Genomic DNA, 22954 nt, shown 5'->3' with positions numbered 1-22954 from the left:
GTATTGCTACAGAGTTATAATTCGATATATAACTTTTTATATAGACAATCATGTATGATAAGTCTAAATATACTTATTATTAATGGGTATATTTATTATGCTAATTATCAAGGACCAGGAAACACCTAATAATTAAGTTTTGAACTCACCGCCGGTACAGGAGCAATTCATCATTGTGCTGGCAAATGATTGCCAAAAATCAGCTGTCCGCGCAAATCTTTTCACTGCTACTTTACTAGCTGTGAAACTTAGCACTGCCACTGTGCATGCGTGAACTTGGGTTCACACATGTGCAACTACCGGCGGAAGGAGCCGGGCAGTGGCAGAGGATCTGAATGGATTCCTCTTCACAACTGGGACGCCTTCCAATAGGTAAGGAGTGGGGTCTGGGAAAGAATGCCATCTGGAGATGGCAAATGTTCCTGCAGTCAAGCTCTGAAAACATTGTATTTTCAGAGCTTGATGAATTTTGGTCCCCATGAGAGCTGGCGCTACTCCCTCAGCAAGGGTTCGCAATGCAGGGAGACACCAAGCTGAGGAGGCATTCTCCCTGCTCTACTACTTTGCTGTTTCTGACAGCTGCTGCTGCACCTGTCACACTGTATGTGACAGGCGCTGGTAGTAGGAAATGATGCTCTCAGTGTCAGGTCCCTCCAGCTCCCTCCTCCCTGCTGCACTTGTTACACTCTATGACAGGCAGCAGTGCCAGCAGCTTCAAGCTGATCTGCGTGTAAGTACCGCACACTCCCCCTCTTTGGACATATGTGAAAGCGGCACTACTACTGGGGGCATCATGTATGGCACTACTACTGTGGGTGTAAGCAGAGGCAGATTTAGACCACCACATGGGGCCCTAAGCAAGACAGTAATTTGGGGGCCTCCTTCCTCAAACAATCCTCAGTGTACCCTGACCCCCCCCCCCCCCCCGCCCAAATTGTAGCAGACAGGTCCCCGCTCATTATGCCGCCCCCCCCCCCTCCAGTCAGTGTATGCTCACCAATCTGCCCCCAGCCAATTATAGCAGGCGGATGGTAGTTGTACTAGTGTAATGATTATTTATTACCAGTTATATATATAGTGCACACATATTCCGAAGCGCTTACAGAGAACATTTGGACATTCACATCAGTCTCTTCCCCAATAGAGCTTGCAATCTATGGCCCTCATTCCGACCCGATCGCACGCTGCAGTTCCTCGCAGCGGTGCGATCAAGTCTGGTATGCGTATGCACGGTGTGCGCATTGTGCACATGCGGCGTTGCCTGGCGATAACCGTCGCCGGGCAACGACGCTGATAGTGGAGAAAGCGGTCGCAGCGGGGACCGCAAGAAGATTGACAGCAGCAAGGCGTTCTGGGGCGTCAACTGACCGTTGGAGGCCGTTTTCGGGGAGTGGTAAGAAAAATGCAGGCGTGTCCAGGCGATTGGAGGGCGGATGTCTGACGTCAAAGCCGACCCCATCATCGCTGGATTCATCGCACAGGGTAAGTATGTCCAGGGCTGGTCTTGTTTTGCAGGAAACTTTTTTAGCATAGCAGGCTGCACAAGCAAACGCAGCCCTGCTATGCTAAAATACACTCCCCTATAGGCGGAGATTAGTTGATCGCACCAGCAGCAAAAAGTTGCTGGGTGCGATCAACTTGGAATGAGGGCCTATAATCTTTACCACATGTACAAATTCACGCTAGGGTTTATTTTGTTGGGGTCAAGTAACCTATCAGTATATTTCTGGATTGTGGGAGGAAACCGGAGTACCCGGAAGAAACCCACACAAGCACAGGGAGAATATACAAACTCCACACAGTTAGGGCCATGGTGGGAATTTAACCTATAACAGTGGCAAATGCAGGATTTGCATGGGGGGGTTTCCAGAACTGGGCGGAGCCAATCACGGGGGTGGGGACTGAGGTGACCCAGTTTATGCTGGGTCCGTAAAACTAGGGTGTCTGTGTGTGTGTGTGTGTGTGTGTGTGTGTGTGTATATATATATATATATATATATATATATATATATATATATATATGTATATATATATATATATATAATATATACTGTACATATATCTACACATATATATATATATACATGTATATATATACATACACACACACATACATATACACATATACATAGCATATTAAACATGCATACATATATATATATATATATGTACAGTACACATATATATATACGCATGTATATATATATATATATATATATATATCTATCTATCATGTGTGTGTGTTTATATGTATGTATGTATATACATGTGTATATATGTATGCACATGGATATATATGTACTATAATTAAAATAAAGTAAACTTTTATTGCACTTACAAGTGCCACCAGGAAGACAGCAGGCGGCAGAGGATGCTAGACAGCCATTAATAATACTCATGCAGCTATAAAAAAAAAAAATTTTTTTTTTTAGTGGAGGGGGGTTTCTGGGTGCTCGGAAACCCCCCTGGGTGCGCCACTGCATAACCTGAGTGCGTTGAGGCAGTAATGCTAATAATTATACTATCTGAGCTGTCCTTAAAATCACAGCTGGCAGCTATCTAGTCACTGGTCAGCCAGCCCAGCACTTGGACATTATTGGAGGAAATCAGAAATGCCCTCCCGACTCCATGATCTATCAGCGATCACCCTGGGACCTGCCAGGCCCTTTTAGATGCTTTGGTTGCCTAGTGGTAAATCCACTAGTGCACGGTGGTGAGTTCGCTAACTTTTAATTGTCAGTAGAGATGTGCAGTGGTCATTTTTCGGGTTTTGTATTTTGGTTTTGGATTCGGTTCCGCGGTCGTGTTTTGGATTCGGATGCGTTTTGGCAAAACCTCCCTTTCGAATTTTTGTCGGATTCAGGTGCGTTTTGGATTCGGGTGTTTTTTTTTCAAAAAACCCTAAAAAACTGCTTAAATCATAGAATTTGAGGGTAATTTTGAGCCTATAGTATTATTAACCTCAATAACCATAATTTCCACTCATTTCCAGTCTATTCTGAACACCTCACACCTCACAATATTATTTTTAGTCCTAAAATTTGCACCGAGGTTGCTGGATGACTAAGTTAAGCGACCCAAGTGGGCGGCACAAACACCTGGCCCATCTAGGAGTGGCACTGCAGTGTCAGACAGGATGGCACGTAAAAAATAGTCCACAAACAGCACATGATGTAAAGATAAAAAAAAAAAAAAAAAGAGGTGCAAGATGGAATTGTCCTTGGGCAGTAATGCTAATAATTATACTATCTGAGCTGTCCTTAAAATCACACCTGGCAGCTATCTAGTCACTGGTCAGCCAGCCCAGCACTTGGACATTATTGGAGGAAATCAGAAATGCCCTCCCGACTCCATGATCTATCAGCGATCACCCTGGGACCTGCCAGGCCCTTTTAGATGCTTTGGTTGCCTAGTGGTAAATCCACTAGTGCACGGTGGTGAGTTCGCTAACTTTTAATTGTCAGTAGAGATGTGCAGTGGTCATTTTTCGGGTTTTGTATTTTGGTTTTGGATTCGGTTCCGCGGTCGTGTTTTGGATTCGGATGCGTTTTGGCAAAACCTCCCTTTCGAATTTTTGTCGGATTCAGGTGCGTTTTGGATTCGGGTGTTTTTTTTTCAAAAAACCCTAAAAAACTGCTTAAATCATAGAATTTGAGGGTAATTTTGAGCCTATAGTATTATTAACCTCAATAACCATAATTTCCACTCATTTCCAGTCTATTCTGAACACCTCACACCTCACAATATTATTTTTAGTCCTAAAATTTGCACCGAGGTTGCTGGATGACTAAGTTAAGCGACCCAAGTGGGCGGCACAAACACCTGGCCCATCTAGGAGTGGCACTGCAGTGTCAGACAGGATGGCACGTAAAAAATAGTCCACAAACAGCACATGATGTAAAGATAAAAAAAAAAAAAAAAGAGGTGCAAGATGGAATTGTCCTTGGGCAGTAATGCTAATAATTATACTATCTGAGCTGTCCTTAAAATCACACCTGGCAGCTATCTAGTCACTGGTCAGCCAGCCCAGCACTTGGACATTATTGGAGGAAATCAGAAATGCCCTCCCGACTCCATGATCTATCAGCGATCACCCTGGGACCTGCCAGGCCCTTTTAGATGCTTTGGTTGCCTAGTGGTAAATCCACTAGTGCACGGTGGTGAGTTCGCTAACTTTTAATTGTCAGTAGAGATGTGCAGTGGTCATTTTTCGGGTTTTGTATTTTGGTTTTGGATTCGGTTCCGCGGTCGTGTTTTGGATTCGGATGCGTTTTGGCAAAACCTCCCTTTCGAATTTTTGTCGGATTCAGGTGCGTTTTGGATTCGGGTGTTTTTTTTTCAAAAAACCCTAAAAAACTGCTTAAATCATAGAATTTGAGGGTAATTTTGAGCCTATAGTATTATTAACCTCAATAACCATAATTTCCACTCATTTCCAGTCTATTCTGAACACCTCACACCTCACAATATTATTTTTAGTCCTAAAATTTGCACCGAGGTTGCTGGATGACTAAGTTAAGCGACCCAAGTGAGCGGCACAAACACCTGGCCCATCTAGGAGTGGCACTGCAGTGTCAGACAGGATGGCACGTAAAAAATAGTCCACAAACAGCACATGATGTAAAGATAAAAAAAAAAAAAAAGAGGTGCAAGATGGAATTGTCCTTGGGCCCTCCCACCCACATGTTGTATAAACAGGACATGCACACTTTAACAAACCCATCATTTCAGCAACAGGGTCTGCCACACGACTGTGGCTGAAATGATTGGTTGGTTTGGGCTCCCACCAAAAAAGAAGCAATCAATCTCTCCTTGCACAAACTGGCTCTACAGAGGCAAGATGTCCACCTCCTCCTCATCGTCCGATTCCTCACCCCTTTCACTGTGTATATCCCCCTCCTCAGAGTATTAATTCGTCCCCACTGGAATCCACCATCACAGGTCCCTGTGTACTTTCTGGAGGCAATTACTGGTAAATGTCTCCACGGAAGAATTTATTATAATTCATTTTGATGAACATCATCTTCTCCACATTTTCTGGAAGTAACCTCCTACGCCGATCGCTGACAAGGTGACCGGCTGCACTAAACACTCTTTCGGAGTACACACTGAAAGGGAGGCAACTTAGGTAAAATAAAGCCAGTTTGTGCAAGGACCTCCAAACTGCCTCTTTTTCCTGCCAGTATACGTACGGACTGTCTGACATGCCTACAGTGATGCTGTCACTCATATAATCCTCCACCATTCTTTCAATGGTGACAGAATCATATGCAGTGACAGTAGACGACATGTCAGGAATCATTGGCAGTTCCTTCAGTCCGGACCAGATATCAGCACTTGCTCCTGACTGCCCTGCATCACCACCAGCGGGTGGTTTTGGAAATGTTATCCTTTTCCTGGCAGCTCCAGTGGCGGTAGAAAATGAAGGAGGAGCTGTTGGCGGGTCACGTTCCGCTTAACTTGACAAGTGTCTCACCAGCAGATCTTTGAACATCTGCAGACTTGTGTCTGCCGGAAAGAGAGATACAACGTAGGCTTTAAACCTAGGATCGAGCACGGTGGCCAAAATGTAGTGCTCTGATTTCAACAGATTGACCACTCGTGAATCCTGGTTAGGCGAATGAAGGGCTCCATCCACAAGTCCCATATGCCTAGCAGAATCGCTCCATTTTAGCTCCTCCTTCAATCTCTCCAGCTGCTTCTGCAAAAGCCTGATGATGGGAATGACCTGACTTAGGCTGCCAGTGTCTGAACTGACTTCACGTGTGGCAAGTTCAAAGGGTTGGAGAACCTTGCACAACATGGAAATCATTCTCCACTGCGCTTGAGTCAGGTGCATTCCCCCTCCTTTGCCTATATCGCAGGCAGATGCATAGGCTTGAATGGCCTTTTGCTGCTCCTCCATCCTCTGAAGCATATAGAGGGTTGAATTCCACCTCGTTACCACCTCTTGCTTTAGCTGATGGCAGGGCATGTTCAGGAGTATTTGCTGGTGCTCCAGTCTTCGGCACGCGGTGGATGAATGCCGAAAGTGGCCTGCAATTCTTCTGGCCACCGACAGCATCTCCTGCACGCCCCTGTCGTTTTTTTTTAAATTCTGCACCACCAAATTCATTGTATGTGCAAAACATGGGACGTGCTGGAGTTTGCCCAGATGTAATGCACGCACAATATTGGTGGCGTTGTCCGATGTCACAAATCCCCAGGAGAGTCCAGAGTTGGGGTAAGCCAATCTGCGATGATGTTCCTCAGTTTCCGTAAGAGTTTGTCAGCTGTGTGCCTCTTATGGAAAGCGGTGATACAAAGCATAGCCTGCCTAGGAACGAGTTGGCATTTGCGAGATGCTGCTACTGGTGCCGCTGCTGTATTTGTTGCTGCGGGAGGCAATACATCTACCCAGTGGGCTGTCACAGTCATATATTCCTTAGTCTGCCCTGCTCCACTTGTCCACATGTCCGTGGTTAAGTGGACAGTGGGTACAACTGCATTTTTTAGGACACTGGTGACTCTTTTTCTGATGTCTGTGTACATTCTCGGTATCGCCTGCCTAGATAACCTAGATGGTATTTGGTACTGGGGACACACTACCTCAAGCAATTCTCTAAGTCCCCATGAACAAACGGCGGATACCGGACGCACATCTAACACCAACATAGTTGTCAAGGCCTGAGTTATCCGCTTTGCAACAGGATAACTGCTGTGATATTTCATCTTCCTCGCAAAGGACTGTTGGACTACTGGAAGTGGTCTTCCGACTTCCCCTCTGGGATGACAATCGACTCCCAGCAGCAACAACAGCAGTGCCAGCAGAAACAGCAGCAGTAGGCGTTCCACTCAAGGATCCATCGGAGGAATCCCAGTTAGGAGAGGACTCGTCAGACTTGCCAGTGACATGGCCTGCAGGACTATTGGTGTTCCTGTCTAAGAAGGAAACTGACATTGAGGGAGTTGGTGGGGTGGTTTGAAGGAGCTTGGGTACAAGAGGAAGAAGGGATTTAGTTGTCAGTGGACTGCTTCCGCTGTCACCCAAAGTTTTTGAACTTGTCAATGACTTCTGATGAATGCGCTCCAGGTGACTTATAAGGGAGGATGTTCCTAGGTGGTTAACGTCCTTACCCCTACTTATTACAGCTTGACAAAGGCAACACACGGCTTGACACCTGTTGTCCGCATTTCTGTTAAAATAATTCCACACCGAAGAGGTGATTTTTTTTGTATTTTGACCAGGCATGTCAATGGCCTTATTCATCCCACGGACAACAGGTGTCTTCCCGGGTGCCTGACTTAAACAAACCACCTCACCATCAGAATCCTCCTTGTCAATTTTCTCCTCAGCGCCAGCAACACCCATATCCTCATCCTGATGTACTTCAACAGTGACATCTTCAATTTGAATATCAGGAACTGGACTGTGGGTGCTTCTTCCAGCACTTGCAGGGGTCGTGCAAATGGTGGAAGGAGCCACCTCTTCTTGTCCAGTGTTGGGAAGGTCAGGCATCGCATCCGCCGACACAATTGGACTTTCCTTGGGGATTTGTGATTAAGAAAAACGCACAGTTCTTTGCTGGGCTTTTGCCAGCTTAAGTCTTTTCATTTTTCTAGTGGGAGGATGAGTGCTTCCATCCTCATGTGAAGCTGAACCACTAGCCATGAACATAGGCCAGGGCCTCAGCCGTTCCTTGCCACTCCATGATGTAAATGGCATATTGGCAAGTTTACGCTTCTCCTCAGACGATTTTAATTTAGATTTTTGGGTCATTTTACTGAACTTTTGTTTTTTGGATTTTACATGCTCTCTACTATGACATTGGGCATCGGCCTTGGCAGATGACGTTGATGGCATTTCATCGTCTCTGCCATGACTAATGGCAGCAGCTTCAGCATTAGGTGGAAGTGGATCTTGATCTTTCCCTATTTTACCCTCCAAATTTTTGTTCTCCATTTTTTAATGTGTGAAATTATATGTCAGTAATATATCTGGAATTAGATGGCAGTATTGTCTGGAATTAGATACCACTAGATAGATACCAGATACCACTGTGACTGGAATGATGATGAACTTTGCACAGTGACAGGATACTACCACAGCACCCTACAGCAGCAAGATGCAGCACAAGACACTGGACTTTTAGTAATGTACTGTAATATACTGGTCACCACAATGCAGCACAAGACAATGAGCAGTGATACCGAGCACTGATGAGGATACTAGAACTGACACTGAGCATGAGAGACACACTACTAGTATTACTGAGCAGCAATAAGTAAGCACTGATACTGAGCACTGATGAGGATACTAGAACTGACACTGGACAGCAAGATGCAGCACTGGACTATTGTATTGTAGTATACTGGTCACCACAATGCAGCACAAGACAATGAGCAGTGATACTGAGCACTGATGAGGATACTAGAACTGACACTGGGCAGCAAGATGCAGCACTGGACTATTGTATTGTAGTATACTGGTCACCACAATGCAGCACAAGACAATGAGCAGTGATACTGAGCACTGATGAGGATACTAGAACTGACACTGGGCAGCAAGATGCAGCACTGGACTATTGTACTGTAGAATACTGGTCACCACAATGCAGCACAAGACAATGAGCAGTGATACTGAGCACTGATGAGGATACTAGAACTGACACTGGGCAGCAAGATGCAGCACTGGACTATTGTACTGTAGAATACTGGTCACCACAATGCAGCACAAGACAATGAGCAGTGATACTGAGCACTGATGAGGATACTAGAACTGACACTGGGCAGCAAGATGCAGCACTGGACTATTGTACTGTAGTATACTGGTCACCACAATGCAGCACAACACAATGAGCATTGATACTGAGCACTGATGAGGATACTAGAACTGACACTGGGCAGCAAGATGCAGCACTGGACTATTGTACTGTAGTATACTGGTCACCACAATGCAACACAAGACAATGAGCAGTGATACTGGGCACTGATGAGAATACTAGAACTGACACTGGGCAGCAAGATGCAGCACTGAACTATTGTACTGTAGTATACTGGTCACCACAATGCAACACAAGACAATGAGCAGTGATACTGGGCACTGATGAGGATACTAGAACGGACACTGGGCAGCAAGATGCAGCACTGGACTATTGTACTGTAGTATACTGGTCACCACAATGCAGCACAAGACAATAAGCAGTGATACTGAGCACTGATGAGGATACTAGAACTGACACTGGGCAGCAAGATTCAGCACTGGACTATTGTACTATAGTATACTGGTCACCACAATGCAGCACAAGACAATGAGCAGTGATACTGAGCACTGATGAGGATACTAGAACTGACACTGAGCAGAAGAAACATACTACTAGTATTACTGAGCAGCAATAAGTAAGCACTGATACTGAGCACTGATATTGAGCTTTCCACTGAGAGAACGTAGCCACGTCCTCTCCACTCTCTCTACAATGCACGAGTGAAAATGTCGGCGACGCGCGGCTCTTTATATGGAATCCGAATCTCGAGAGAATCTGACAGCGGGATGATGACGTTTTGCCTCGTTCGGGTTTTCCGAGTCAGGCGGGAAGAGTCTGCCTCGGACCTGTGTAACCACGTGGGGTTCGGTTCTCGGAGAACCAAACCCGCTCATCTCTAATTGTCAGACCTCGTATAATGGAGTCACACTAAAGGCACTGACACTGCATATAGTCAATACAGTCACAGACTAAGGGGTGCAATAATGCATATTATAAGGGACATGGGGCCTGCTAATAGGAGATGGGCGACGTGCTACTATCAGGGTTTTAATGGAGCTTCACTCTGAACTGGCAAAACCGCTATCTTTGATCTTTAAGGATTCAGTTATATCAGGTATGGTTCCCAAAGACTTGCGTATAGCGGAAGTAGTGCCTATATTCAAAAAGGGAAGTAAAGCTGAACCAGGTAATTATAGACCAGTTAGTCTTACATCTATAGTGGGGAAAGTATTGGAAGGTATTCTAAGAGATAGTATTCAGAAGTTCCTTGAAGTCAATAAGGTCATTAAAAGGAATCAACATGGGTTTATGAAGGACAGATCCTGTCAAACCAACTTACTTGGCTTTTAAGAAACCAGGGCCGGATTAACAATGGGGCGGGTGGAGCTGCAGCTCCAGGCCCCCCATCAAAATAGGCCCACAGGATCTGCTTTGCTGCTGCTGCAGCCAGGGAATTTTATTCCCTGCTACAGCAAGAGCAGCCCCCTCCTGCCAGCAGCGTAGATGCCACTTCATGCCAGCCATACCCACGCTTCCAGGAGCCGCTCTGGCAGCCGCAGGGCCGCTGGCAGCGCAGGGGATACAGAAACAACCGTCAGGATGGAACAGTCACAGCCGGACACATGACTCGGGGGCGGAGCTACACAGGACTCAGGGCAGGCTGCTGCTCACATGCTGTGAGAGGGGAGAGAAGAAGCTGCTGCACATCATCCAGGGACGGCCCAGCCTGTGAGACTGCACTCTGCTATAGTGTGTAAGGTAAGAGTGAATGGAGGACACAGTGTGTGTGTGTGTGTGTGTGTGTGTGTGTGTGTGTGTGTGTGTGTGTGCTTCTATATGTGTGTGTGTCTGTGTCTTGATTGTGAACTTCTGCAGTGAGTAAGGTAAAATGTAGCACAAGGGTGAGGAAGTGTGTCAGTGAGATAGAGCGCAAAGTGAGGGAGAGCGTCAGTGAGATAGAGCGCAGGCTGCAGGGTGAGGGAGAGCGTCAGTGTGATAGAGCGCAGGGTGAGGGAGAGCGTCAGTGAGATAGAGCGCAGGCTGCAGGGTGAGGTAGAGCGTCAGTGAGATAGAGCGCAGGCTGCAGGGTGAGGGAGAGCGTCAGTGTGATAGAGCGCAGGGTGAGGGAGAGCGTCAGTGTGATAGAGCGCAGGCTGCAGGGTGAGGGAGAGCGTCAGTGTGATAGAGCGCAGGCTGCAGGGTGAGCGAGAGCGTCAGTGTGATAGAGTGCAGGCTGCAGGGTGAGGGAGAGCGTCCGTATGATAGAGCGCAGGTTGCAGGGTGAGGGAGAGCGTCAGTGTGATAGAGTGTAGGCTGCAGGGGGAGGGAGAGCGTCAGTAAGATAGAGCGCAGGCTGCGGAAGAGCGTCAGTAAGATAGAGAGTGCAGGGTGAGGAAGTGTGTCAGTAAGATAGAGCGCAGGCTGCAGGGGGAGGGAGAGTGTCAGTGTGATAGAGCGCAGCCTGCAGGGGGAGGGAGAGCGTCAGTAAGATAGAGCGCAGGCTGCGGAAGAGCGTCAGTAAGATAGAGCGCAAGGTGAGGAAGTGTGTCAGTAAGATAGAGCGCAGGCTGTAGGGGGGAGGGAGAGAGTCAGTGTGATAGAGCGGAGGCTGCAGGGTGAGGGAGAGTGTCAGTAAGATAGAGCGCAGGCTGCAGGGTGAGGGAGAGTGTCAGTAAGATAGAGCGCAGGCTGCAGGGTGAGTAAGTGTATCAGTAAGATAGAGCGCAGGCCGCGGGGGAGGGAGTGCGTAAGTGTGACAGAGCGCAGGCCACAGGCGGAGGGAGTGCATCAGTGTGATAGAGTGCAGGACACGGGGGATGGGAGTGCGTCAGTGTGATAGAGTGCAGGCCGCGGGGGGAGGGAGAGCGTCAGTTTGATAAAGTGCAGGCCGCGGGGGGAGGGAGAGCGTCAGTGTGATAGAGCACAGGCCGCGGGGGAGGGAGTGCGTAGGTGTGATAGAGCGCAGGCCACAGGCGGAGGGAGTGCATCAGTGTGATAGCGTGCAGGCCGCATGTTGGAGGGAGTGTGTATGTGTGATAGAGCGTAGGCCGCAGGGGGAAGGAGTGTGTCAGTGTGATAGTAAGCAGATTGTGGGGGGAGGGAATGAGTGTGAGTGATAGGGTGCCGGGAATGTGTGAGTGTGATGCGGTGCTGGGGGAGGGAATGTGTGAGTGTGATAGGGTGCCCGGGAGGGAATGTGTGAGTGTGATAGGGTGCCGGGGGAGGGAATGTGTGAGTGTGATAGGGTGCCGGGGGAGGGAATGTGTGAGTGTGATACGGTGCTGGGGGAGGGAATGTGTGAGCGTGATAGGGTGCTGGGGGAGGGAATGTGTGAGTATGATAGGGTGCTGGGGGAGGGAATGAGTCAGTGTGATAGAACGCAGGCTGCAGGGGGGAGGGAGAGCGTCAGTGTGATAGAGTGCAGGCTGCAGGGTGAGGGAGAGCATCAGTGAGGTAGAGCACAGGCTGCAGGGTGAGGAAGTGTGTCAGTAAGATAGAGCGCAGGCTGCTGGGTGAGGAAGTGTGTCAGTGTGATAGAGCGCAGGCTGCAGGGTGAGGAAGTGTGTCAGTAAGATGGAGCGCAGGCCGCGGGGGAGGGAGTGCGTAAGTGTGATAGAGCGCAGGCCACAGGCGGAGGGAGTGCATCAGTGTGATAGAGCGCAGGACACGGGGGATGGGAGTGCGTCAGTGTGATAGAGTGCAGGCCGCAGGGGGGGGGGGAGAGCGTCAGTTTGATAGAGCACAGGCCGCGGGGGAGGGAGTGCGTAGGTGTGATAGAGCGCAGGCCACAGGCGGAGGGAGTGCATCAGTGTGATAGCGTGCAGGCCGCATGTTGAGGGATTGTGTGTGATAGCGTGCAGGCCGCATGTTGGAGCGTCAGTTTGATAGAGCACAGGCTGCAGGGGGGAGGGAGTGCGTAGGTGTGATAGAGCGCAGGCCACAGGCAGAGGGAGTGCATCAGTGTGATAGAGCGCAGGCCACGGAGGATGGGAGAGCGTCAGTGTGATAGAGCGCAGGCCGCGGGGGAGGGAGTGCGTAGGTGTGATAGAGCGCAGGCCACAGGCGGAGGGAGTGCATCAGTGTGATAGCGAGCAGGCCGCATGTTGGAGGGACTGTGTAAGTGTGATAGAGCGCAGGCCGCAGGGGGAGGGAGTGTGTGAGTGTGATAGAGCGCAGGCCGCAGGGGGAGGGAGTGTGTGAGTGTGATAGAGCGCAAGCCGCAGGGGGAAGGAGTGTGTCAGTGTGATAGTAAGCAGACCGTGGGGGGAGGGAATGTGTGGGAGTGATAGGGTGCTGGGAATGTGTGAGTGTGATAGGGTGCAGGGGGAGGGAATGTGTGAGTGTGATAGGGTGCAGGGGGAGGGAATGTGTGAGTGTGATAGGGTGCAGGGGGACGGAATGTGTGAGTGTGATAGGGTGCAGGGGGATGGAATGTGTGAGTGTGATAGGGTGCAGGGGGAGGGAATGTGTGAGTGTGATAGGGTGCCGGGGGAGGGAATGTGAGTGTGTGATAGGGTGACGGGGAGGAAGTGTAGGGCCAATATTTTTTTCCTATTGCAGCTATTAAGTTTTGTTTCCTGTAGTGGGGACAGTGTTATTTCCTGTAAATTTTTTGGGGGATTGGGTAAAAACCGTAATGGTCCGGACCCTAGAACGCCGGACAGGACCTGCTCCCTGCAGCAAACTGTCATTCTGGAGCATGTAGTACTTGTCCTCATCTGGGTGGTGTTATGTTCAGGAGGGTACTTTTGACAGCTGTCGCCAGGGAGGCAGTGAGGGAGAGATTACAGCCTCCCTGTATGATTCCAACCGTTACGGCTATTACCCCATCTCTGGATTATACAGGGAGGTTGTAATCTTTCCCTCCCCAACTCCCTGGTGACAGCTCCCCACAGGTAGGACACCCCCTGGACAGAGACGAGCACTACAACCTCCAGGAAGCTGGTCCGGTCCGGCTTTCCAGGTTCCGAACTGTTCCGGTTTCTATCTAATCCCGTTTCTTTTTCCATGTACAGTAGGTGCTGTTTTATTACATGCCAGTAGGGAGAGAATGTGTGTGACAATAGGTGTCTCAATCCTCGCACATTCGGACGCATGCATGTACAGATGTAGCCAGTCAGTATTCCCCCTGTTTGGCCCTATCCAGGCGACACCCTCTCTCCAACCCCACACCATCTATCCACCAGTCCTGATACATATCTCTTCTTAGCATAGCTGTTATTAAAAAGGTAAGGTCTTTTTTACATATAGAAAGATTTCATATTTACAGTATGACATCACTAAGCAACCCGTAGCTTCTTTCGTTGAGAGGTTTCATATTTACGTCATCACTATATTTTTCATATTACGGTCATGTTAACAAGATGTTTTCCTTTGTCCATTTGTAGATTGTCACATTACACTATTGATATAAGAGAAGAAGGGAGGGAGATGGAGTTTTTCAAGGTAGGCGCTAGTCACACCCTATGGCACAGGCCACATCCCCTGTGCAGACAGACCCTCATAACATCAACCAAACACCCCCATTACTAGTCATACCCCCACAGCGTATTTCACTTCCTCTGCGGTGGCATATAATAGGCCCTTCATAAATTTCAGCTCCAGGCCCATGTGGACCTTAATCTGGCACTGTATGAAACAGTAAGCGCAAACCTAGATCAGGGTAAAGACGTGGATGTAATCTTTTTAGACTTTGCCAAAGCGTTCGATACTGTACCACACATGAGACTTATCTACAAGCTACAAGAATCAGGGCTAGGAAGCACAATATGCACTTGGGTCAAAAACTGGTTAGATAACAGGGAGCAGCGCGTTGTGGTTAATGGATCTTTCTCTAACGTCCTAAGTGGATGCTGGGGACTCCGTAAGGACCATGGGGAATAGCGGCTCCGCAGGAGACTGGGCACATCTAAAGAAAGCTTTAGGACTAACTGGTGTGCACTGGCTCCTCCCCCTATGACCCTCCTCCAAGCCTCAGTTAGATTTCTGTGCCCGACGAGAAGGGTGCACACTAGGGGCTCTCCTGAGCTTCTTAGTGAAAGTTTTAGTTTAGGTTTGTTATTTTCAGTGAGACCTGCTGGCAACAGGCTCACTGCATCGAGGGACTAAGGGGAGAAGAAGCGAACTCACCTGAGTGCAGAGTGGATTGGGCTTCTTGGCTACTGGACATTAGCTCCAGAGGGACGATCACAGGCCCAGCCTGGATGGGTCCCGGAGCCGTGCCGCCGGCCCCCTTACAGAGCCAGAAGAGCGAAGAGGTCCGGAAAAATCGGCGGCAGAAGACGTTCCTGTCTTCAATAAGGTAGCGCACAGCACTGCAGCTGAGCGCCATTGCTCTCAGCACACTTCATACTCCGGTCACTGAGGGTGCAGGGCGCTGGGGGGGGCGCCCTGAGACGCAATAAAACATGATAAAAATACCTTACATGGCAAAAAAAATACATCACATATAGCTCCTGGGCTATATGGATGCATTTAACCCCTGCCAGAATATACAGAAAAACGGGAGATAAGGCCGCCGAAAAGGGGGCGGAGCCTATCTTTTCAGCACACTGGCGCCATTTTCCCTCACAGCTCAGTTGGAGGGAAGCTCCCTGGCTCTTCCCTGCAGTCACTACACTACAGAAAGGGTTAAAAAAAGAGAGGGGGGCACTAATTAGGTGCAATATTAAAACATACAGCAGCTATAAGGGGAAAAACACTTATATAAGGTTATCCCTATATATATATATATATATATAGCGCTCTGGTGTGTGCTGGCATACTCTCCCTCTGTCTCCCCAAAGGGCTAGTGGGGTCCTGTCCTCTATCAGAGCATTCCCTGTGTGTGTGCTGTGTGTCGGTACGTTTGTGTCGACATGTATGAGGAGAAAAATGATGTGGAGACGGAGCAGAGTGTCTGTAACAGTGATGTCACCACCTAGGGGGTCGACACCTGAGTGGATGTACTGTTGAAAATTACGTGACAGTGTCAGCTCTGTATAAAAAAACAGTGGTTGACATGAGACAGCCGGCTACTCAGCTTGTGCCTGTCCAGACGTCTCATAGGCCGTCAGGGGCTCTAAAGCGCCCGTTACCTCAGATGGCAGATACAGACGCCGACATGGATACAGACTCCTGTGTCGACGGTGAAGAGACAACCGTGATTTCCAGTAGGGCCACACGTTACATGATTGAGACAATGGAAAATGTTTTATACATTTCTGATAATACGAGTACCACCAAAAAGGGTTATTATGTTCGGTGAGGGAAAAACTACCTGTAGTTTTCCTGAATCTGAGAAATAAAATGAGGTGTGTGATGATGCGTGGGTTTCCCCCCGATAACAATTGATAATTTCTTAAAAAGTATTGGCTGTATACCCTTTCCCGCCAGAGGTTAGGGTGCGTTGGGAAACACCCCCTAGGGGGGATAAGGCGCTCACACGCTTGTAAGAACAAGGGCTCTACCCTCTCATGAGATGGCCGCCCTTAAGGATCCTGCTGATAGAAAGCAGCAGGGTATCCAAAAATGTATTCACACACATACTGGTGTTATACTGCGACCAGCAATCGCCTCAGCCTGGAGGTGCAGTGCTGGGTTGGCATGGTCGGATTCCCTGACTGGAAATATTGAGATCCTAGATAAGGATAGTATATTATTGCCTATAGAGCATTTAAAAGATGCATTTCTATATATGCATGATGCACAGCGGAATATTTGCCGACTGGCATCAAGTATAAGTGCGTTGTCCAATTCTACCAGTAAAATGGTCAGGTGATGCGGATTCCAAACGGCATTTGGAAGTATTGCCTTTGAAAGGGGACATTTGGGGTCGGTCTTTTAGACCTGGTGGCCACGGCAACAACTGGGAAATCCACGTTTGTACCCCAGGTCGCCTCTCAAAATAAGACGCCGTATTATCAGGCGCAGTCCTTTGTTGGCAAGCGGACAAAAGGTTCCTCTTTTCTGCTCGTGACAGAGGGAGAGGAAAAAGGCTGAAGAGATTACCCAGTTCCCAGGAACAGAAACCCTTTCCCGCCTCTGCAAAGCCCTCAGTATGACGCTAGGGCCTTACAAGCTCAGGCACGGTGGGGGCCCGTTCTCAATGAATTTCAGTACGCAGTGGGCTCACTCGCAAGTAGACCCCTGGATCCTTCAGGTAATATCTAAAGGGTACATATTGAAATTCGAGACGTCTCCCCCTCGCCGTTTCCAAAAGTCGGCTTTACCGACGTCTCCCTCTGACAGGGAGGCAGTTTTGGAAGCCATTCACAAGCTGTATTCCCAGCAGGTGATAATCAAGGTACCCCTCCTGCAACAGGGAACGGGGTATTATTCCACACTATTGTGGTACCGAAGCCAGACGGCTCGGTGAGACCGATTCTAAATCTAAAATCTAAAATCTTTGAACACTTACATACAGAGGTTCAAATTCAAGATTGAGTCACTCAGAGCAGTGATTGCGAACCTGGAAGAAGGGGACTACATGATGTCTAGGGACATCAAGGATGCTTACCTTCATGTCAAAATTTACCCTTCTCACCAAGGGTACCTCAGGTTATGGTACAGAACTGTCACTATCAGTTCAGACGCTGCCGTAGGGATGGTCCACGGCACCCCGGGTCTTTACCAAGGTAATGGCCGAAATGATATCCCTTCGAAGGAAGGGAATTTTTGTTATCCCTTACTTGGACGATTCCCTGATAAGGGTAAGATCCAGGGAACAGTTGGAAGTCGGTGTAGCACTATCTCAGGTAGTGTTGCGGCAGCACGATTGGATTCTCAATATTCCAAAATCGCAGCTGGTTCCGACGACTTGTCTTCTGTTTCCTAGGGATGTTCCTGGACACAGTCCAGAAAAAAGGTGTTTCTCCCGGAAGAGAAAGCCAGGGAGTTATCCGAGCTAGTCAGGAACCTCCTAAAACCGAGCCAAGTCTCAGTGCATCAATGCACAAGGGTTCTGGGTAAAAAATGGTGGCTTCCTACGAAGCAATCCCATTCGTTAGATTCCACGCAAGAACTTTCCAGTGGAACCTACTGGACAAATGGTCCGGGTCGCATTTTCAGATGCATCAGCGGATAACCCTGTCACCAAGGACAAGGGTATCCATCCTGTGGTGGTTGCAGAGTGCTCATCTTCTTGAGGGCCGCAGTTTCGGCATTCAGGACTGGGTCCTGGTGACCACGGATGCCAGCCTGCGAGGCTGGGGAGCAGTCACACAGGGAAGGAATATCCAGGGCTTAGGGTCAAGCCTGGATACATCACTTCACATAAATATCCTGAAGCTAAGGGCCATTTACAATGCTCTAAGCTTAGCAAGACCTCTGCTTCAAGGTCAGCCGGTGTTGATCCAGTCGGACAACATCATGGCAGTCACCCACGTAAACAGACAGGGTGGCACAAGAAGCAGGAGGGCAATGGCAGAAGCTGCAGGGATTCTTCGCTGGGCGGAAAATCATGTGATAGCACTGTCAACAGTATTCATTCCGGGAGTGGACAACTGGGAAGCAGACTTCCTCAGCACGACTTCCACCCGGGAGAGTGGGGACTTCACCCAGAAGTCGTCCACATGATTAAAAAACTCGACAGGTATTGCGCCAGGTCAAGAGACCCTCAGGCAATAGTTGTAGACGCTCTGGTAACACCGTGGGTGTACCAGTCAGTGTATGTGTTCCCTCCTCTGCCTCTCATACCCAAGGTACTGAGATTGATAAGATGGAGAGGAGAAAGCACTATATTCGTGGCTCCGGATTGGCCAAGAAGGACTTGGTAACCGGAACTTCAAGAGATGCTCACGGAGGATCCGTGGCCTCTACCTCTAAGAAGGGACCTGCTCCAGCAAGGACCCTGTCTGTTCCAAGACTTACCGCGGCTGCGTTTGACGGCATGCCGGTTGAACACCGGATCCTGAAGGAAAAAAGGCATTCCGGATGAAGTCATCCATATCCTGATCTAAAGCCAGGAAGGATGTAACCGCAAAAACATTATCACCGCAATTGGCGAAAATATGTTGCGTAGTGCGAGGCCAGTAAGGCCCGACGGAGGAAATTCAACTGGGTCGATTCCTACATTTCCTGCAAACAGGAGTGTCTATGGGCCTGAAATTGGGGTCCATTAAGGTTCAGATTTCGGCCCTGTCAATTTTCTTCCAAAAAAGAACTAGCTTCAGTCCCTGAAGTTTAGACGTTTGTAAAAGGGGTACTGCATATACAGCCTCCTTTTGTGCCTCCAGTGGCAATTTGGGATCTCAATGTAGTTTGGGTTCCAAAAGTCACATTGGTTTGAACCACTTAAATCTGTGGAGTTAAAATATCTCACATGGAAAGTGGTCATGCTGTTGGCCCTGGCCTGGGCCAGGCGCGTGTCAAAATTGGCGGCTTTATCCTGTAAAAGCCCTTATCTGATTTTCCATTCGGACAGGGCGGAATTGAGGACTCGTCCTCAGTTTCTCCCTAAGGTGGTTCCAGCGTTTTCACCTGAACCAACCTATTGTGGTGCCTGCGGCTACTAGGGACTTGGAGGAATCCAAGTTGCTGGATGTTGTCAGGGTCCTGAAAATATGTTTCCAGGACGGCTGGAGTCAGGAAATCTGACTCGCTGTTTATCCTGTATGCACCCAACAAGCTGGGTGCTCCTGCTTCTAAGCAGACTATTGCTCGTTGGATTTGTAGTACAATTCAGCTTGCACATTCTGTGGCAGGCCTGCCACAGCTAAAATCTGTAAAAGCCCGTTCCACAAGGAAAGTGGGCTCATCTTGGGCGGCTGCCCGAGGGGTCTCGGCTTTACAACTTTGCCGAGCAGCTACTTGGTCAGGGGCAAACACGTTTGCTAAATTCTACAAATTTGATACCCTGGCTGAGGAGGACCTGGAGTTCTCTCATTCGGTGCTGCAGAGTCATCCGCACTCTCCCGCCAGTTTGGGAGCTTTGGTATAATCCCCATGGTCCTTACGGAGTCCCCAGCATCCACTTAGGACGTTAGAGAAAATAAGAATTTACTTACCGATAATTCTATTTCTCTTAGTCCGTAGTGGATGCTGGGCGCCCATCCCAAGTGCGGATTGTCTGCAATACTTGTACATAGTTATTGTTACAAAAATCGGGTTATTATTGTTGGGAGCCATCTTTTCAGAGGCTCCTCTGTTATCATGCTGTTAACTGGGTTCAGATCACAGGTTGTACGGTGTGATTGGTGTGGCTGGTATGAGTCTTACCCGGGATTCAAAATCCTTCCTTATTGTCTACGCTCGTCCGGGCACAGTATCCTAAGTGAGGCTTGGAGGAGGGTCATAGGGGGAGGAGCCAGTGCACACCAGTTAGTCCTAAAGCTTTCTTTAGATGTGCCCAGTCTCCTGCGGAGCCGCTATTCCCCATGGTCCTTACGGAGTCCCCAGCATCCACTACGGACTATGAGAAATAGAATTATCGGTAAGTAAATTCTTATTTTTTCAACTTGGACTGAAGTGCTAAGTGGTGTGCCGCAAGGCTCAGTATTAGGACCGCTATTGTTCAATATTTTCATTAACGACCTAACAGAAGGTCTAGAGAGCATGGTGTCAATTTTTGCAGATGATACCAAATTGTGTAAGGCTATAAATACAGAGGAGGATGCCGAGTCTCTTCAGAACGACTTAGTTAAATTAGAAGCATGGGCAGCCAAATGGAGAATGCGCTTCAACACAGACAAGTGTAAGGTAATGCACTGTGGTAACAAGAACAAAAATTACACCTACCTACTAAATGGGGTAAAATTAGGGGATTCTGTACTGGAAAAGGACTTAGGTGTCCTCATAGATAGCAAGCTAAGCAGTAGTACCCAAAGTAGGACTGCAGCAAAGAAGGCTAATAAGATATTAGCATGCATAAAACGGGGTATTGATGCTAGGGACGAGAGTATTATACTCCCGTTATATAAATCACTAGTGAGGCCACACCTTGAATACTGTGTACAATTCTGGGCACCGTACTACAAAAAGGATATCCTGGAGCTTGAAAAGGTACAGAGGAGGGCGACCAAACTTATTAAGGGCATGGAGACGATGGAATACAAGGAAAGGCTTGAAAGACTAGGCATGTTTACATTGGAAAAGCGGAGACTAAGAGGGGATATGATCAACATCTACAAATATATAAGGGGACAATACACAGAGCTTGCGTGGGACCTGTTTTTGGTTAGATCAACACAGAGGACTCGTGGACACTCGCTCAGGTTAGAGGAGAGGAGATTCCGCACAATACGGCGTAAAGGCTTTTTCACGGTAAGGACAATACGTGTTTGGAATTCCCTGCCCGAGGGAGTTGTAATGGCGGAATCTGTCAACACCTTTAAGAATGGGTTAGATAAATTCCTAATGGATAAGGATATCCAGGGGTATGGTGCATAGTCATGCATTATAGTTACTATAAATAGGGATAAAATGCAACGGCTGACAGCAGCATCAGTCAGAAATTTTAGTCAAATCATCATGCATAGGAGACCACAAATAGGTTGAACTCGATGGACAATTGTCTTTTTTCAACCTCAGATACTATGTTACTATGTTACTATGTAGTGTGTGTGTGGGGGGGAGGGCACTGATATATAATGCAGGCACCCATACCTTATAATACTTATTATTACACCCACTAACTGCATATTAGTGTTGGCTGCATTATATATGAGTGCTTCACTCCCCCTTACTGATTGTAGAATCCCTTATAATACACATTATTACACCCCTCAGTCAGTGTGACTGTATTGATTATACTGTATATCAGTGTCCCACTGATTGTAGCAGACATCTCCTATACACGGTAGTACTTATAATAGTGTTTAATAGGATATTATTGATATATCACCAGTGAGTGTGTGCCTCCTCCCCAGCCATGATTGTAGCAGGCGGATGTTAGACACTGTACTTAAAATAACACTGTCCACCATCCCATCCCATCCCCCACTCCCACCTGATTGGAATCTGAAGTAGGTGAATGTCATACATAATGTAAAAAAAATCCTGTAATAAAGTACACTGGGAGACCTCATGTTTTTTTCTGTGCACATCCCGGCTCCTCTCTCTAAGCATATGATGTCATGCACACGTGTGTCATGACTGGTCACAAGCATAGTGCTGCAGGACTGGAGACACAGGCACCCAACAGCCGCCTAATCACTGACAGCCTGCGGGGAGTATTCAGCCAGTCCAGCTTAGGACAATTTTGGTGAAGCTTGTGGTCCGCCAGAAATGCCCTTTATACAGCACCCCACCCTAGGACCAGAAGGGCCCTCTGAGACCAACAGGGCCCTAAGCAGCCGCTTTGGTTGCCTTGTGGTAAATCCTGCTCTGGGTGTAAGGGACACTACTACTGTGGGCAGAGGCGGATTGGTCATAGGGTTTATAAGGATGATTCCCGGTGGGCCGACGCACCCGTGGGGCCTGTTTTGTTTGAGGACATGTGGTCCTTTTTATAGACATAATGAATAAGATGCAAAATAATTTGCATATATGAAAATTACTTTGCCACTTAGCCTGTGATTGCAGATGATCTAGTGCAGGGCTGGCCAAACCAGTCCTCGAGATCTACCAACAGTACACATTTTCCAGACTACCTAGCTGGTGCACAGGTGTAGTCATTACTAATTAAGATGTGCTGCATTCATTCCTAACTGACAATTCTACATATCTCCAGGAGGCCTGGAAAACATGAACTGTTGGTAGATCTCTAGGACTGGTTTGGCCAGCCCTGATCTAGTGTATGCTCTGTCAGCCTACTTGGCTGACATATAAGATTGAGTGAATAGTGATTGGGATACGGTTGGTGTAATAAGCAAGAAAATATATCTTTCTAAAGAATGATATAGTTTCCTAAATCTGATGGTGTATCATATAATGTGCTCATATTTAATTTTATTTCTTTTTAACTTCCCCCTTGATGCTGGACATGCCCACAATCTGGAAAGTCTTGGGGGGAGGGTGCTGCTGCCATGGCCCATGGCTAGACCTTACATCTCTGGTGCTGTCCATGTGGGGCCACTAGTACAAATTTTTCCAGGGCAGCTTTTTGTTCCCAATCCGCCCCTGACTGTGGGCATTGTGTAGCACTACTACTGTTGGTGTAAGGGACACTACTACTGTGGGCATTGTGTGGCACTACTGTGGGCGTTATATGTAAGGTGCACTACTACTTATGGAAATTATATGTGGTGCTACTACTACTGTGGACATTATGTGTACAAAGGACACTACTGTGG

General features: G+C 48.0%; 1 long non-coding RNA gene across 1 annotated transcript in view; it reads right to left on the bottom strand.

The window, feature by feature from the left end:
* LOC135055080 (uncharacterized) overlaps positions 1-22954 on the bottom strand; it is a 122117-nt gene that overhangs the window by 24839 nt on the left and 74324 nt on the right. The gene's annotated exons all lie outside the window — the stretch shown is intronic.

The sequence above is a fragment of the Pseudophryne corroboree genome, chromosome 1 (genome assembly GCF_028390025.1).
Source record: "Pseudophryne corroboree isolate aPseCor3 chromosome 1, aPseCor3.hap2, whole genome shotgun sequence".
Classification (NCBI taxonomy): Eukaryota; Metazoa; Chordata; class Amphibia; order Anura; family Myobatrachidae; genus Pseudophryne; species Pseudophryne corroboree.
Note: the sequence above shows the minus strand (reverse complement) of the source record. Positions and strands in the feature narration are given on the sequence as shown.